The following is a 14,146-nucleotide window of genomic DNA, read 5'->3' on the forward strand; positions in this document are numbered from 1 at the left end:
CCTGAACATTCCTACTGCTGGGGTGGCATAGATACTAAAGTGCATGGGTGACAGTCCAGAGGTTGCAAGTTTGTAGGCCATAGCAGACCTACTCATGGTGTGGCCATGCTAGATTCCAGTGAATCTGAAAATTCTGCTAAAAGCAAGGAAGGATTCCTACTACCAGAGGAAACCTAACAAGTGCAAGAAAGTAGCAAGGTTCCAAACTACATCTTGTTATGGCAACATGCAGGACATCATTATGACTTGGCTTTGCTGTCGGTCATTTCCATGTCTTTTGGTGCTCTTAGTTTTGTATTCGTTGCAGGCTTGAATTGACCTATTTGCCTGGTCATTTGCAGTGTCAAGAGGTGTATCCAAGTTCTAAAGAAGCATATTCTAAAGACATGTCTAATGTCATGACTGCTAATTATGGTGGGCTGAAGATCACAGGTGGAGAGAGAAAATATTATTTGGGGGGAGCTGAGTGCTTGCATGCAGGCATGCATGCACCCCCCCCCTCCCCCCATGGAAGGGGTGGAGAGGCAAATCAAAGCCCCCCACAGTGAGGGAGGGAGTGAGGCAGGGGCAGGCACTGGGGTGAATGGGTCCCCAGGCCAGGGCGGATCATGGGATACTTGGAACCTGGGCGGATCGTCCAGGGGCATGAGGGAGCTTGCGCTGCTGCGTGCACCCCAGGAGAAGCATGGGGGGCATACGCCCCCCGGACCTCTGCGTGGGGCAGAGGCAGGCTCCGCTCTGTGCTCACTGACTAGGAATGTTGCCACATCATGTGTCTGCTGTGCACAGGATGCAGAGCCCAATGGCAAGATGCATATGGCACCACTTGGCTCTTGAGGCAGTGGGGCACAGAGCGGAGCCTGCTCTGTCCCACACACACAGATCCGGGGGGGGGGCATGTGTCCCCATGCTTCCCCCAGGGTGCACACAGGGGTGGGAGCTCCCCCACATGCCTGGATTAGCTGCTTGGGCTCCGAGTGTCCCACGACCCAACCCTGGACCCCATTCATGCCTGCCCCTGCCTTTTGCCTCACTGCACCCCCCCACCAAGCCCCTTCCCCTTGAGAGTACACTGAAACTTGCCTGGCTGCTGTGTTGGGTGGTGAGCCACATGCCAGGTTTGCGATCCTGGCTGTGCATCTGAGTGTGTGCGCCGCTCCCCCCACATCCCTGCTGCAGCAGCCCGGAGCCCTACCCTCAGCTCTGTTTGGGTGGGGCTAAGCCCCATTAGCTCCAGCCTCCTTCTGCCTGTTCTGATGATTTGGGGGCCAGGGAGCAGGATTTCTCTCTGCTAGCATAGAAGCACTCTCTCTCCTTCTGGTTCTGTGACTCTTGGCTGCCCAGTAGCCCAGCTTCAACAGGACTGTTCTGCAGTCTGGTGCTATGGTACTGTCCTGGGAAGTAACGGATACCCCTGGGTGATGGACACCTAGAATCTGTGGCTTTCACTTCATGAACAGCCACTGGGCTACTGGTTAGACGCATAGGAGTGGGGGAGGACACAATCCCACACAGGCAATTTTCAGTTGCCCAGCTTCAGAAACCTATTATCTGCCTATCTTCAAATGTGGGTTTAGGCATGGTGACAGCAAATAAACAGAGACGCCCAGTAGATAGTTTGAGTCAGGTACCTAAGCTTCTGAGCAGGGGTGGGGAGTTCAGACACACACCTGTTTTAGTGGTTTTTACTGACTGCCTCTCAGTGTCTCAGGGTTTTCTGAATCACTTTTTGACGGCACTTAGTACGCCTCATTATCTTTATACAGCCCCTAGTTGCCTAAACCTTTACTGCTCTTAGGTGCCTCCAGAGTCTGTCTATTGGCTGTACAGGGATTCAAAATCATTTTGACATACCCACTTGAGGAATGTGCTCTGAAGTCAGGTGAGGCAACACCTAAATCTAGGTGCACCACTGGCCCATTTGAATCCTGGCCTGTGTACATGCACATGATAATAAATGGTTGAGTGAATCTATGCTGTCAGCTTATGAAAGTGTGCCAGAAAAAAATGAAAGTATGTAGGAGCACCGTGAAGGAGCAGAGAGGAGCCACTGGCAGTAATTGTTTCATATTACTCTTGGTAAGAAAACAAAAGCACCAAAAAGACGAAAAGACAAAACAAGACAACCTTAAAAGGACAGTTAAAATGTTTTACTTTGAAGAGGCTGAGGCCAGGTTTTTTTTTCATAGAAAGGAAGCAGGCAGTTATAAATGTAGTCCTCACTATCTTATTTCATTTTTTTCCTGGGAAAAAAGGCTTTTAGGATAAGCAGATGGATCATTAGATGGCAGAACCATGCCTGCTCTTCCTAGTCTATTATTAGACAGCCGTTTTATTCTCTTGATAAAATTAGACTTGACGGCATTCCCTTAATGTCAGATTAGCAGCATTGCCAGTAAACATGGAATTTTAGATCTCATGAAATTGGTGAGTAGTAAAAAGGAGAGATTTTACTCAGAGGATTAGGAATAATGCAAATGTTGAGTTGTATATGCAAAGCTCTGCAAGGAAGACCTTGTTGTATCATGGAGGAGAGGATTACAGGGAACTAAAAGAGCAAACAAGTTAAAGCCAGGCTAAGATACTGTGACTAAATATTGAAGGGAGTATGGTGGTGGTAGGTTACAGGTTGTTTAAGAGTCAGACTGCAATGGGACCCTCTAGTATGGGTAGTCATTTTATTTTTCCTAAGTATTGTTCCACCTTAGCAAAAGCTTTACTATGGGAACTCTACAGGCCAGTAATTGACTGAGAATCAATTTTGGAACCAAGCCCTCTTTAGCTTGTAGCCTGATTAATGAACTGCAGTGTTTGTGATAGAGATGGGAAATTATCCAGCAGAGGCTGGTTAGGAGAAAAGAAATCTTGCCTTCTGCAGATGACTGCTGTAGCCCTTGAGAAGTAAGTCTGTCCCTTGATTGCATCTAAGACCCCTGTGCTTAGATGCAAAGAGCTTCTATTCTGTGTTGAGAAGGTTGGTACACCCACAGTGTGCTCCTGTCCTGCATAGCCAAATTCCATGGATTCAGCACCAACGCTGGGCCTTCTGGAAGCCCTTATATGAGCAGCAAGATTGGCTGGTGCCAAGGAAGGCATCTGAAGAATAAAAAAGAGATTGAGAAAGCAGTGAGCAAATAACTTTCAGGTGTTTTTTGATAACTATATTTTAATGACAGTGACAAAGACACGGATATTATTCTTACATTTTATCTCAGGTAAAGCAGCGAATTTGCAGATTATAATGATGATAAAAATAATTTGTCACCTCACATTTGCTAGGCACAATTAAATTTTTCTAAGTCCCGGGTCGGACAGCAGCAGCTCTGGCTCACCAGAGCACATGGAGGAGGTAGCTCCAGCTGCAGCAGTTGCTCCAGCTCTAACCCAGAGCATGTGGCAGCAGCTCTGACTTGCCAGAGCTCATGATGGTGGCAGCAGCAGCTGTGACTCTGACCCAGGCCATGTGGTGGCAGTTCCAGCCCCTGCCAGATGCCCTGTGTCAGAGCTGGAGCTGTCACCACCTGTGCACCATGCAGCAGTAGCAGCTCCAGCACTGGCTGCAGCACAGAACATGTGGTAGGAGCTGGGGGCCAGGAAGGTAGAGATGCAGCAATGGTGACTGGTAAAGTGGCCAGAGGGAGAACAGAGCTGTGTCAGTTCTGCTTGCCCTCCTACTGCTGATGGCCATTCTGTGATAGGCCACTCCCCCCGGCTATGCCGGTAGTCTGGCAGACCAGATACAGTGCTTCACAGAGGACTGGATCTGGCCCATGGTCTGATGCATTTGACATTCCTGGTGTAGAGCGTTTTTTTTTTCCATATGTTCAAACAAGATGGGTAGAATTTGACTGTTACACTGAAATAAAAATACTTCACTATTTGATTAGATATTTACAAGTTTCCTCATCAGTTTACTGGGAAGAATTTTAATGCGGGAACACTCTACCCTACGCCTTTTAAGTGGTGGAATTTTGCATTAATCACACTGCATTCCATGCAGAAACTGGCAGCACGTGGTGTGTGTTGTACACGAGTGTGCAAGACCCCTGATTGTGTATTGTCAGTTTTAAAGAAATCCTAAAACATGCCAACTTGTATTCAGGAATGAAAAAAGGACTCCTCAAAACATGTCAGAAATTTCTTGAAAGTCTAAATTTTGCCATATAATTCTTGTCCAGTTTTGTCAGACACCATTATATAGAAACTAGAATGGCTTAAAAATACCTTTATTATTTCACAATGCAGTGTAGTCACTTTTTATATTCTTGATATTAGCAATTACTGAGAATAATAAAGATGAATTGCAGCTAGAGTACAAAAACAACTGATACTGCTATGAAAGGAGTAGGAGTATTTTGAGTGATTATAAAACCTCTAATTAAAATTGTATAGACTATGTAATGAATTACCATGACATTCCCAATGAGTGATGCTCATCAGTAAGGGGTTATACATAACAGTACATTTCTGCAGTGTATTAAAAAAGCAAATTAAACTTTTTTTTACAAATCTTGTTTAACTGTCTAGTGCTGAGAGAGTTTATACAGGGGTCTAAAATAGAAGACATATTTATTATGCTGTGGGAGATGAGATTTACCAGTCATCCTGATAATCCACAGCCCACCTTCAGCTCCCATCAGATACCAAAGGCTCTTTTGAGCAACTGGCAATGTTCTTGTCTGTGGTTAAGTTCACAAGACTCAGCAGGTTAGGAAACTTTCAACATCCACAGCAACAATGCCTGAAAATGAGACCCAAACTCTGAATGTTTCCCCTTAGATTGTTCTCCACTCATAGATAAGATGGGCTATCTCCTGACTGGATTCTTAAACTGGTCATAGATACAAATCCAAGAACTCCCCTGCTATTCTCCATCCATTGTCTTCCTCTTCCTGGTGGAAATTAAAACTCTTTTGGTGAGATGGCAAAAGGAACTGCTCTAGTAATCCACTGAAAACATTTCAACCTTGTAAGGACTTAATGTGACCTGCAATAGAAAACATTTTCAGGAAGAAATCTTGGGCATTGGTAATTGAAAGCAGTCTAATACAAATAGACTTTAAGAGGCAAAGACTTTCTACAGGCTTAATGTTGTTGGAATGAAGAAGGCAATGGAGATCCACTCCCCTACATTAGAGACAGCAAAATTTTTCCTTGCAAAATATTTCCAGGCTGCATATCATCTTGTAAATGCAGATTTTGTTCACTCACTCCAAAATGTAGTCCCTCCCACTATGAAAAATAAGCTTCTTTCACAGAAATTGATTGCCTCCATATGGCCTCATTCAAACACACTAAGTATTCACATCATTCACATGATGGGTAATCATGAAAACTTTGTTACCGACTGGGTTCACTACCTGTAATTCTAACTTTGCCCTTTGCATGGTAAGTATCAGGAATTACTGGAAGTCCTGCTAAGACTCTACAGGCCATATTGGATTCCATACATGGAAGTGTGTTTCCACCCTGCTCAAGTCCCTGAAAAACAGTTATTAGCAAAAGTAAGTGGGTCCTCCTTATTGTTTATTTGGTTTGTTATTGTAGCACAGTTTTCAGGCTAAGATAACAGCATGACAGAAAAGTAGGTGCATTCCTGGATTTTCAAGGACTTGAACAGTGTGGCATCCAAGTCCGCTGTAATGCGTAAAAGATGGAATAGAATCTGGCCCTACCTGTGTACTAAAACAATTCCCCTAATTGATAGAAAATATATCATTGCTTGACATTAGAAAAATTTCCTTCCCATTGATAAACTACTTTCCAATAAATAAACCATTATTTTATGAGACAGCTAGTAAAATAACTAGCAAAACATTCACAAATTCCTGCTTAGTGATAGCATAATAGAAAATTAGGGTTGGAAGGGGCTTCTGGAGTTCTAGTCCAACCCCCAACTCAAAGCAGGACTGCCCCACCTATATCACCCTTGCCAAGGCTTTGTCTGGGTCTTAAAAATCTCAAAAGATAAAGATTCCACCACCTCTGAGTAATCTGTTCAGTGCTTTACTACCCTCCTTGTGAGAAGTTTCTTCCCAATATCTAACCTAAACTTCCCTTGATGTAACTTGAGATGATTGCTCCTCATTCTGTCATCTGACACCAGTGAGAACAGTCTAGATCCATCGTTTTTCGAACCCCCCTTCAGGTAGTTGAAGGCTGCTATTAAAGCCCCTCAGTCTTCTCTTCTCTAGACTAAATAAACCCAGTTCCCTAAGCCTCTCTGCAGAAGTCATGTGCCCCAGCCTCCTAACCATTTCTGTTATCTTCCACTGAACTCTGTCCAATTTGTCCACATCCTTTCTATACTGGGATGCCTATCCTTTCTGAAGTAGAACATACTCCAGATGTGGCCTAACCAGTGCCAAATAGAGGGAAAGAATAATTTGGCAACATTCCTTCTCATCCTACTAATGCAGCCCAGTATGCTGTAAGCCTTCTTCACCCCAAGGCACACTGGCAGCTCATATTCATCTTATTGTCCACTGCAACTCTCAGGTCCTTTTCTGCAGACCCACTGCTTAGCCAGTTGGTCCCAAGCTTGTAGCAGTGCATGGGATTGTTCCATCATAAGTGCAGGACTTTGTAAGTGCAAAATAAACCTCACAAGGTTTATTTTTGGTCCAATCCTCCAATTTGTTGAGGTCTCTCTGAACCTTAGCCCTACCCTCCAGTGTATCTACTACTTCCCCCATCTTGGTGTCACGTGCAAGATTTCTGAGAGTGCACTCCATCCCATCTTCTAGGTTGTTGAAGATATTGAACAAAATCAGCACCAGGACTGACCCCTGGGGCATTCCACTTGATACCGGCTGCCAACTAGACATAGAGCCATTAATTATTACCCTCTGAGCCAGTTGATCCAGCCAGTTTTCTGTCCACCTGACAGACCATTCATGCAACCTGTACCTCCTTAGTTTGTCTGTGAAAATGTTGTGAGAGCCCACATTAAAAGCCATGCTGAAGTCAAGGTATAACACGTCCACTGCTCTTCCTGCATCCACAGAGCCAGTCATCTCCTCGTAGACAGCAGTCAGGTTGGTCAGGCATGACTTGCCCTTGGTGAATCCATGCTGACTGTTTCAATCACCTTCTCCTCCAAGTGCTTAGAAATGTATTCCTTGAGGATCTGCTCCATGATTTTTCCAGGGACTGAGGTGAGGCTGACTGGTGTGTAGTTCACTGAATCCTCCTTCCCTTTCTTAAAGATGGGCACTATATCTGCCCTTTTCCAATCATCCGGGACCTCTCCTGATCACCATGAGTTTTCTGCTATACTTTCTAGACTTCTTGCACATCAGAATGTTTCTTTCCTGTTCCCTCACTGAAGTTTCTTTAAAATACAACCAGCTCTCTTGGACTCCTTTCCCCTTCAGCCTGGCCTCCTAGGGGATTCTTCCCATCAGTTCTCTGAGTGAGTCAGAGTCTGCTGTTCTGAAGTCCAGGATCCTTACTCTGTTACTCTCCTTCCTCCCTTTCCTCAAGATCATGAACTTAGTCATCTTGTGGTTTCTGCTGCCCAAGTTACCATCCTGCAAGCTCACAGCAAGTTTCTGTTATTGTAATCACGTCATAGTGCCGCGATTGTTCAAGGACTTCTAATTCTTCCTGCTTGTTTTCCAGGCTTCGTGCATTTGTGTACAGGCACCTGAGGTAACTATTTGATTGCTCTGATTTCTCAGGAAGTATGAAAGCACCTCCTCTGTTGCCCCCTCCTGCTTGCTCTTTCTCCAAGTCACCCACTTCCCCACTTATGTCAGGGCTTTGGTCTCCATCCCCCAGTGCACCTAGCTTAAAGCCCTCCTAACTATGTTAGTGAGCCTATCTGTGAAGATGCTCTTCCTTCTCTATGTCAGGTGGATCCCATCTCTTCCTAGCACTCTTTCATCTTGGAACAACATCCTGTGATCAAAGAAACTAAAGCCCTGCTGGTGACACCATGTGTGCAGCCATGCATTGATCTGTAGGATACAACTGCTTCTGCCCAGGCCCTTCTTGACCAGAAGGTTTAAGGAGACCACCTGCACCCCTGTTCCCTTCACCCTTGCTCCCAGAGCTCTGTAGTCAGTTTTGATCTGCTCAGGGTCTCCCCTGGCTGTATCACTGGTGCCCACCTGGATGAACAGCATTAAGTAATAGAGAGCTGGATGAGTCTCAATAATCCTTCCATAACATCTCAGATCCAGACTCCAGTCAACCAGCAGACCTCCTGAGAAAACAGGTCAGGCTGGCAGATGAATGCCTGCAGCCTGAGCAGAAGGGAGTCTCCAACCACCATCACCCATCACTTCTTCTTGGTGGCAGTGATCTTAATCCTTCCAACCTTGGGGATGCCTGGCCTGGCCGCCTCCACCAATGGAACCTGCTCCTCCTCTTCTGTTGCAAGGGCTCGATATGTGTTCTTCAAGCAGACTGCTGCAGGCGGAGATGAAGATTTCTGCTTGCTACCAGAGGTCATAAGCTTCCAGTTTCCACTTTCCATGTCCACTTTCTTCTCTAGCGCTGCCTCTGGCAGTCCTTCATCCATAGTCCTAGAGGTCTCCTCCAGCACTGAAGTAATGAAGTCATGGAAGAGGATACTTCAGAGCTTTGTTGCCACCTCCTGTAGCTCTCTTGCCTGTTCCCTAAGGGACACCATGAGGACACACCACTCATATCACAGGCATTCCACCATCTGGCCATCACTGGAAGGAATCTGGAAGCCACAGTCTCCACAGTGCCAAACCAAGACCTGGGTAGAAGCGCCAATGGTGAGCCATCCTGCCTGGACAGACACTTGTAACTCAGAATGCTTTGCACAAAGTGTTCAGAGTTACAATGATCCCCCAGACCAACCAGTTTGCTGTTGGTTTGGGGGGGAGGGGAAGGAACCTAGTGGAGGGGGGAATGTAGCTGCAGCTACAAGCCTGCAGCCAGTTTCCCCTAACAACCACCTCTCCTCCCTGCCAGACCACGCTGTTTTGAGGAAGGGAAGCAAGAAAGGGAGCAGTCATTCTAAGGGTTCCCCAGCTGGCACTGGAGGGTGGGTGAATTGTTTACAACCACTTCCTATGGCCAGATTGGGTGAAAATTGTCGCTTCCGTCTGTGCCCTATGTGTGGCTTTTTATCCTTTCCTTTTGGCTAGACTACTGCTGCCTGATATCATTTTGGTCTTTTTAAAACAATCTTCTTGTCACTGAGAGGCTGTCATAACTAAACTGTAGACCACAATTGGAATTCAGATCAGCAGTATATAATTTCTGAGTATGTGCTTAAAGAAAAATAATACATTTAAATTGATTGGGGAATCAGGAAATTCTGAACCTGAGAGTGGGTTCAGCATGTTGCAAACATGCTACAAACCAGCGTAGAATGTATTTTTGCTTGAAACTTGTATTTTCAGCTATAGCCAAGTAGAGGCAGTATGTTTGAAACCAGCCTAAAAACTGTCTCATAGGCCTCCTCAGAACCTAGTTTTGACAGAACTTGTAAATGCATCTCTGACTGTCTCTAACCTGTTTCTAAAGCTCCTTCTGTATGTTACAGGTCAGCATTTCTCAACCCATGAGTCACAACCCAAAAGTGGGTTGTAAAAACGTTGTAAAGGGTCATGGGGAGGTCCCAGGGAATCGCACAGTTTCCCTGTGCAGGCTGCAATGCTGGCAGCCTGCATAGAGCTGGCATGCAGCCGGGGACGTGGTGAGCACAGAGAGCAGACCCAGGATCTGGAGGGGGAGGGAGGGGGCTAGATGTAGGAGCCAGAGAAAAGGGTAGAGAGAGAGAGACTTCTGTGTTTCAGGGCCAGGGTGTTGTGGGTAGCAGGTTGTGGCAAGCTGATAATTATGCTAATGGGTCCTGGTGTGAAAAAGGTTGAGAACCATTGTTATGGGTATGGTGCAATTAGCTGGCTAACTAGAGCAATTACCTTGAGATCAGCTACATATGCAGAGTACCTGTCACACCATGAAAAGGTCTAACCAGCTATAAAGTTAGGCCTCAAAAATGTGTACTAACTTTATCACTGGTTCCTATAGAGCTTTAATTTGTATGTATAGCAGGGTCTCCCCTGCAGCTGACATGGCTCCCAGCCATAGAGTCTCCCCTCCAGCTCTGTCAGCTGATGGGGCTCCCAGCCACAAGGGTGCACCATACCCAGCTGGGGCTGGGAGTCCCACAACTGTGGGGACTATCAGCCCCAGCAGTGGACACAGGGTCCCAGCAGCATGCCTCCCCCACCTGGATCCTGGCAGCTGTGAGATGTGGTTGCAATTTCCCAGAACTGGGGAAGGAGGAGGTGTGTGGAGTGCCCCCGGGGCTGGGAGATTGCAACTACTGCAATCTCCTAGCCTTGGGACTGAATGAAACCCATGGGGGTGAGAGGCTGCTGCTGCTGCCGCTGCCTCCCAGCCTTAGGGGGATGGGATCCTCCCACAGTGGGGAGCCTCTCAGCTGGGGGACTCCCAGCCATGGGAGCTTGCTTCTTGCCAGTGCAGGGAGAGCCCTGCACTGGCAATAAGGCATGATAGGATCTAATGTGTGATCCCATGCAGCGTAGCAGAAGGCATGATTGTGTGGGTTGCACATTAGATCCCATTGCACCTTTACCTACATATGCAGAAGGGCATTAATTGACATTGCAGATAGAAAATGAGATGTGTCAGCTGAATCACTTTAACTAGATGCATTTTCTTTACATTCTACCAGTGATTGGCAGTCTCAAATACAAGGTTCTGTTGGTAATGCTTTGTCTCCCTATACCATGGGTTGGCAACCTACAGCCCACGGCTGGATCTGGCCTGTGAAGGTCTCATTTTGGGGTGAAGGTGAGGCCGGGAGTGAGTGAGGGAAACACTGATTTAAAAAGGCAACATTAAAGGTCTTAGAACTGGGGTCTTGCACTGTTCCAGATGCAGGGGGTTTTACCTGCACCACAGCAAGGCAATTGGAAGAAGTGGTAGTGGCAGGGGAGTGGCAGCAGCAGGGTTGGAAGTGCGGGCCTGCATCATACCCAAACCAGTTTGTTTTGGCCAGCCATTTGTAAAATGATGACTAAGATAGTAAATCAGCCACTTGGATTGCACTTAACTTGAGGACTTTGAGCTAGAGTGATACCTGGAAACGGACTCCAATTTGAGAATTATGGGAAGTGCTAAACAATGTCAGAAGTTTGGAACAGTGATGTTCTACTATAATAAGGATCTGCTGAAAGTGTAATTGCTCAATTTTCCATGAAAAATGGCGAGCGCCACTGTAGCAGGGCACTAAGGTGCCTGCTACTTGGAGAACTGAGACAACTCTGCAGGTGCCGGTTGCTGGGGCAACTAGAGGGAGCCAGTGACCCATGCCTGCTAGTGGTCAGCTGACCAGAAGGGGCAGGGCCTGGCTCCCATTTAAACCCCAGGGCAGAGTCTAGGCAGGCTGTTCCCTGCTGGCAGCTAAGGGGGAAGGAACTCTGCTGATGCGAGTAATGAGTAGAGGCCAAACCGCAGGTATGGCCCAAGATTGAGGACAGATGAAGCAACCCTGGTGTGGTGAGAAGAAGGTTGGAACCAGATGGCTTAGATTTATGTTCTAGCCAGGGGCTTGTGCTTTGTTTGTTATTTTAACCGGAGGTTTGGGTGAGGCTATTAGGGGTTGGAGGAGGCCTCATATGGGACCCACAGCAGCGTGGAGAGCCCAGCCCCAGAGAAGGGGGCAGTGAGAAGCCCCAGAGAAGGGAGCAGTAAGACAGGGCTGTGGAGAGCCTGAGAGCTCCAGAGAGAGGGCAGTGGGAAGCCCCAGAAAGGGGCAGCGATCGATGAAAGCCAAAAAGACAACATTGGGAGTGAGCCAACCTCAAGCACCAGACAAGGCACGGCATTTGAGAGTGTGCCATCCCCAAGTGCCAAAAGGGCTCAGTATCAGGAGTGTGCCAACTCCGAGTGCCCAGTAAGGCAGAGAGAAACTAGATCGCAGAGAACCCGAGAGTCTAGAAAGGTGCAGTGTGACATAAGGCTGTAGAGAACCCAAGCACCCAGTGATGTGCAGGGTGAGATAGGGCTGCAGAGAGCCCAAACGCCCAGCGGGGCGTGGTAGAGCAAGACAAGGTTGTAGAGAACCCGAGCACCAGAGAGGCGCCAAGTATGATAAGACTGTGAAGGAACAGAGCATCAGCAAGGCGCTGATCAAGACAGGGCTGCGGAGGGCCCAAGTGACAGTGAAGTATCAAGTAAAACCAAAGAACATCCGGTACATCTGTGAGGCTTGGGGCATGGTACAGGGGAGGTTGGAGCCACGCATACCCCATAAAGCCAGGGTGCATGGAACACCCATTATAAAAACGGAACTAGCGATAGTGGGAGAACCATGGCCAAGAGGACAAAAGGCATATATATTTGGTCTTAATATATATAAGACCACAGATATGGCAGGCGAGATTCAAGGGTGCTTGTAGGCAGCTTGGCACAGTACAGAGGGCAGCTAGGGGAGAGCACAGTGACCCTAGAGTGCCCCTCCTGTTACAGCCATGAAAAATTGTGGGCTCACTGAAACCAAGAAAGAAAACAAAAAAACTGTCCTGGAAACCCTGCAGTCTTGGAGCAGGGGGAATGGGGGGGAGGGGCAGGGCTCCTCATAGCAGGGATAGGGAGGCTACAAGCAGCTCAGGCTCCATGGCAGGTGGCAGAGGCTCGTCCAGGCCCAGAGTGGCTATGGCAGGCAGCTGGGAAGCTGCAGATGGCTGCTCTGAGCTCCATGGAGTCTGGCGTGGCTCCTTGCCAGAGGCAGATGCATGCGCACCTTGGGACCAACAGTGGGGCTGTGCTGCCCCTGGCCCCTTTCCCGCTGTCATCCCCAAGGCGCATGTGCACCCACCACCAGTAAGGAGCTGGTCCAGGCTCCATGGAGCCCAGTGCAACCATTTGCTTGGGGATGGCTGTAACATGCCAGTTTAATAACTTCCACAGGCTTAACCAGGGGATTAAGCCCATGGAAGCCATTAATTCACACGTTATTAAACAAGGCCTGATTTGGAGCCATCTGGCAATCTGTGGGGAGGGGTGGGACAACCAGGCTTCTCAGCCTGAATTAGCCTTTCTGATTTTTTTTTTTATTGTTTACATTGTTGAAGGGGACATTAATTACATCAGTACCTGCCTGAAGATAAGAGGAAATATTCGAAATAAAATTATTCTCCCCAAGCTCTATAGTGGCTAGGTTCTCCAGATTAGACTTAAGGGCTAGGGACAGACATTACACATAAACCAGTTTAAGTGATCAGAAACTGGTTTAAACCTGTAACAGAACATAATTTCAGTGCACATAAACCAGTTTCAAAATGCCTGAAACTGGTTTAAGAGAAACCTGGTTGAATGTAGTATCAGACTTAACTGATTTGGGTCAAGCCAGTTTATGCAGTGTCTGTCCCAGACCCCTTCCTGGTTTAACCTAAACCAGAGTCCCCCAGCATCCCAGAGGAGAAGGAGATTGAAAAGCTCACTATCATCAACAGATGTATGCACTGCACACACACCCATTTGCCTCAGAGTGCTAGCTGGGGGCTGGCAACACTCCCACCCCTTGAGCAGCGAGGAAAGAAAACCCTGAGATGGTGCAGGCAGGGTGGGGGTTTATACCCCTCCCTAATCAGAGTGTCCTGCCAGGGCCTGGCCAGGCCCACCCTTAGCTCAGCATTGTGAAAGGGAAGAAAGGGCTGCTCTAGCACCCCCCAGCTTCTAGCCTGAGCCACTATAGGCATGTGCCAGCATTTCCTCAGTCCAGAGAGGGAATGTCTATTCATTTGCAAATTGGTTCAACCTACGCAGGTTAGACTAACCTGCAAAGATTGAATCAATTCAGGCTCAGGATTTTTGAATGTCTGTCTCTGTCCAATAAGGACAGAAGTTATACAGAAATCACCATAAGTGATCAGATACTCGTTCAAATCCGTAACACAACAGAAGTTCAGTGCACATAAACCACTTTCAAAATGGCTGAAGCCAGCGTAAGATAAACGTGGATGGAAGACTTCGCTGATTTAGGTTAAATCGGTTTACTGACCTTCTGTTGCAGACCCCGTCCAGATTCAAGTTAACTTATAGTCCTTCAGCATCCCAGGATGCTTTGCATCTGCTGGCAGGGTAAGCAGGCTAGCCTTGGTTCTAGCTGTCTGCTGCAGCTGAACAGGGA

The 14,146-nt window shown here is 47.3% G+C and overlaps 1 protein-coding gene across 4 annotated transcripts in view; it reads left to right on the forward strand.

The window, feature by feature from the left end:
• PLCB4 (phospholipase C beta 4) overlaps positions 1–14,146 on the forward strand; it is a 315,512-nt gene that overhangs the window by 263,080 nt on the left and 38,286 nt on the right. The window lies entirely within an intron of this gene.

This window comes from Crocodylus porosus, unplaced genomic scaffold (assembly GCF_001723895.1).
Source record: "Crocodylus porosus isolate Cpor-Errol unplaced genomic scaffold, CroPor_comp1, whole genome shotgun sequence".
NCBI lineage: Eukaryota > Metazoa > Chordata > Crocodylia > Crocodylidae > Crocodylus > Crocodylus porosus.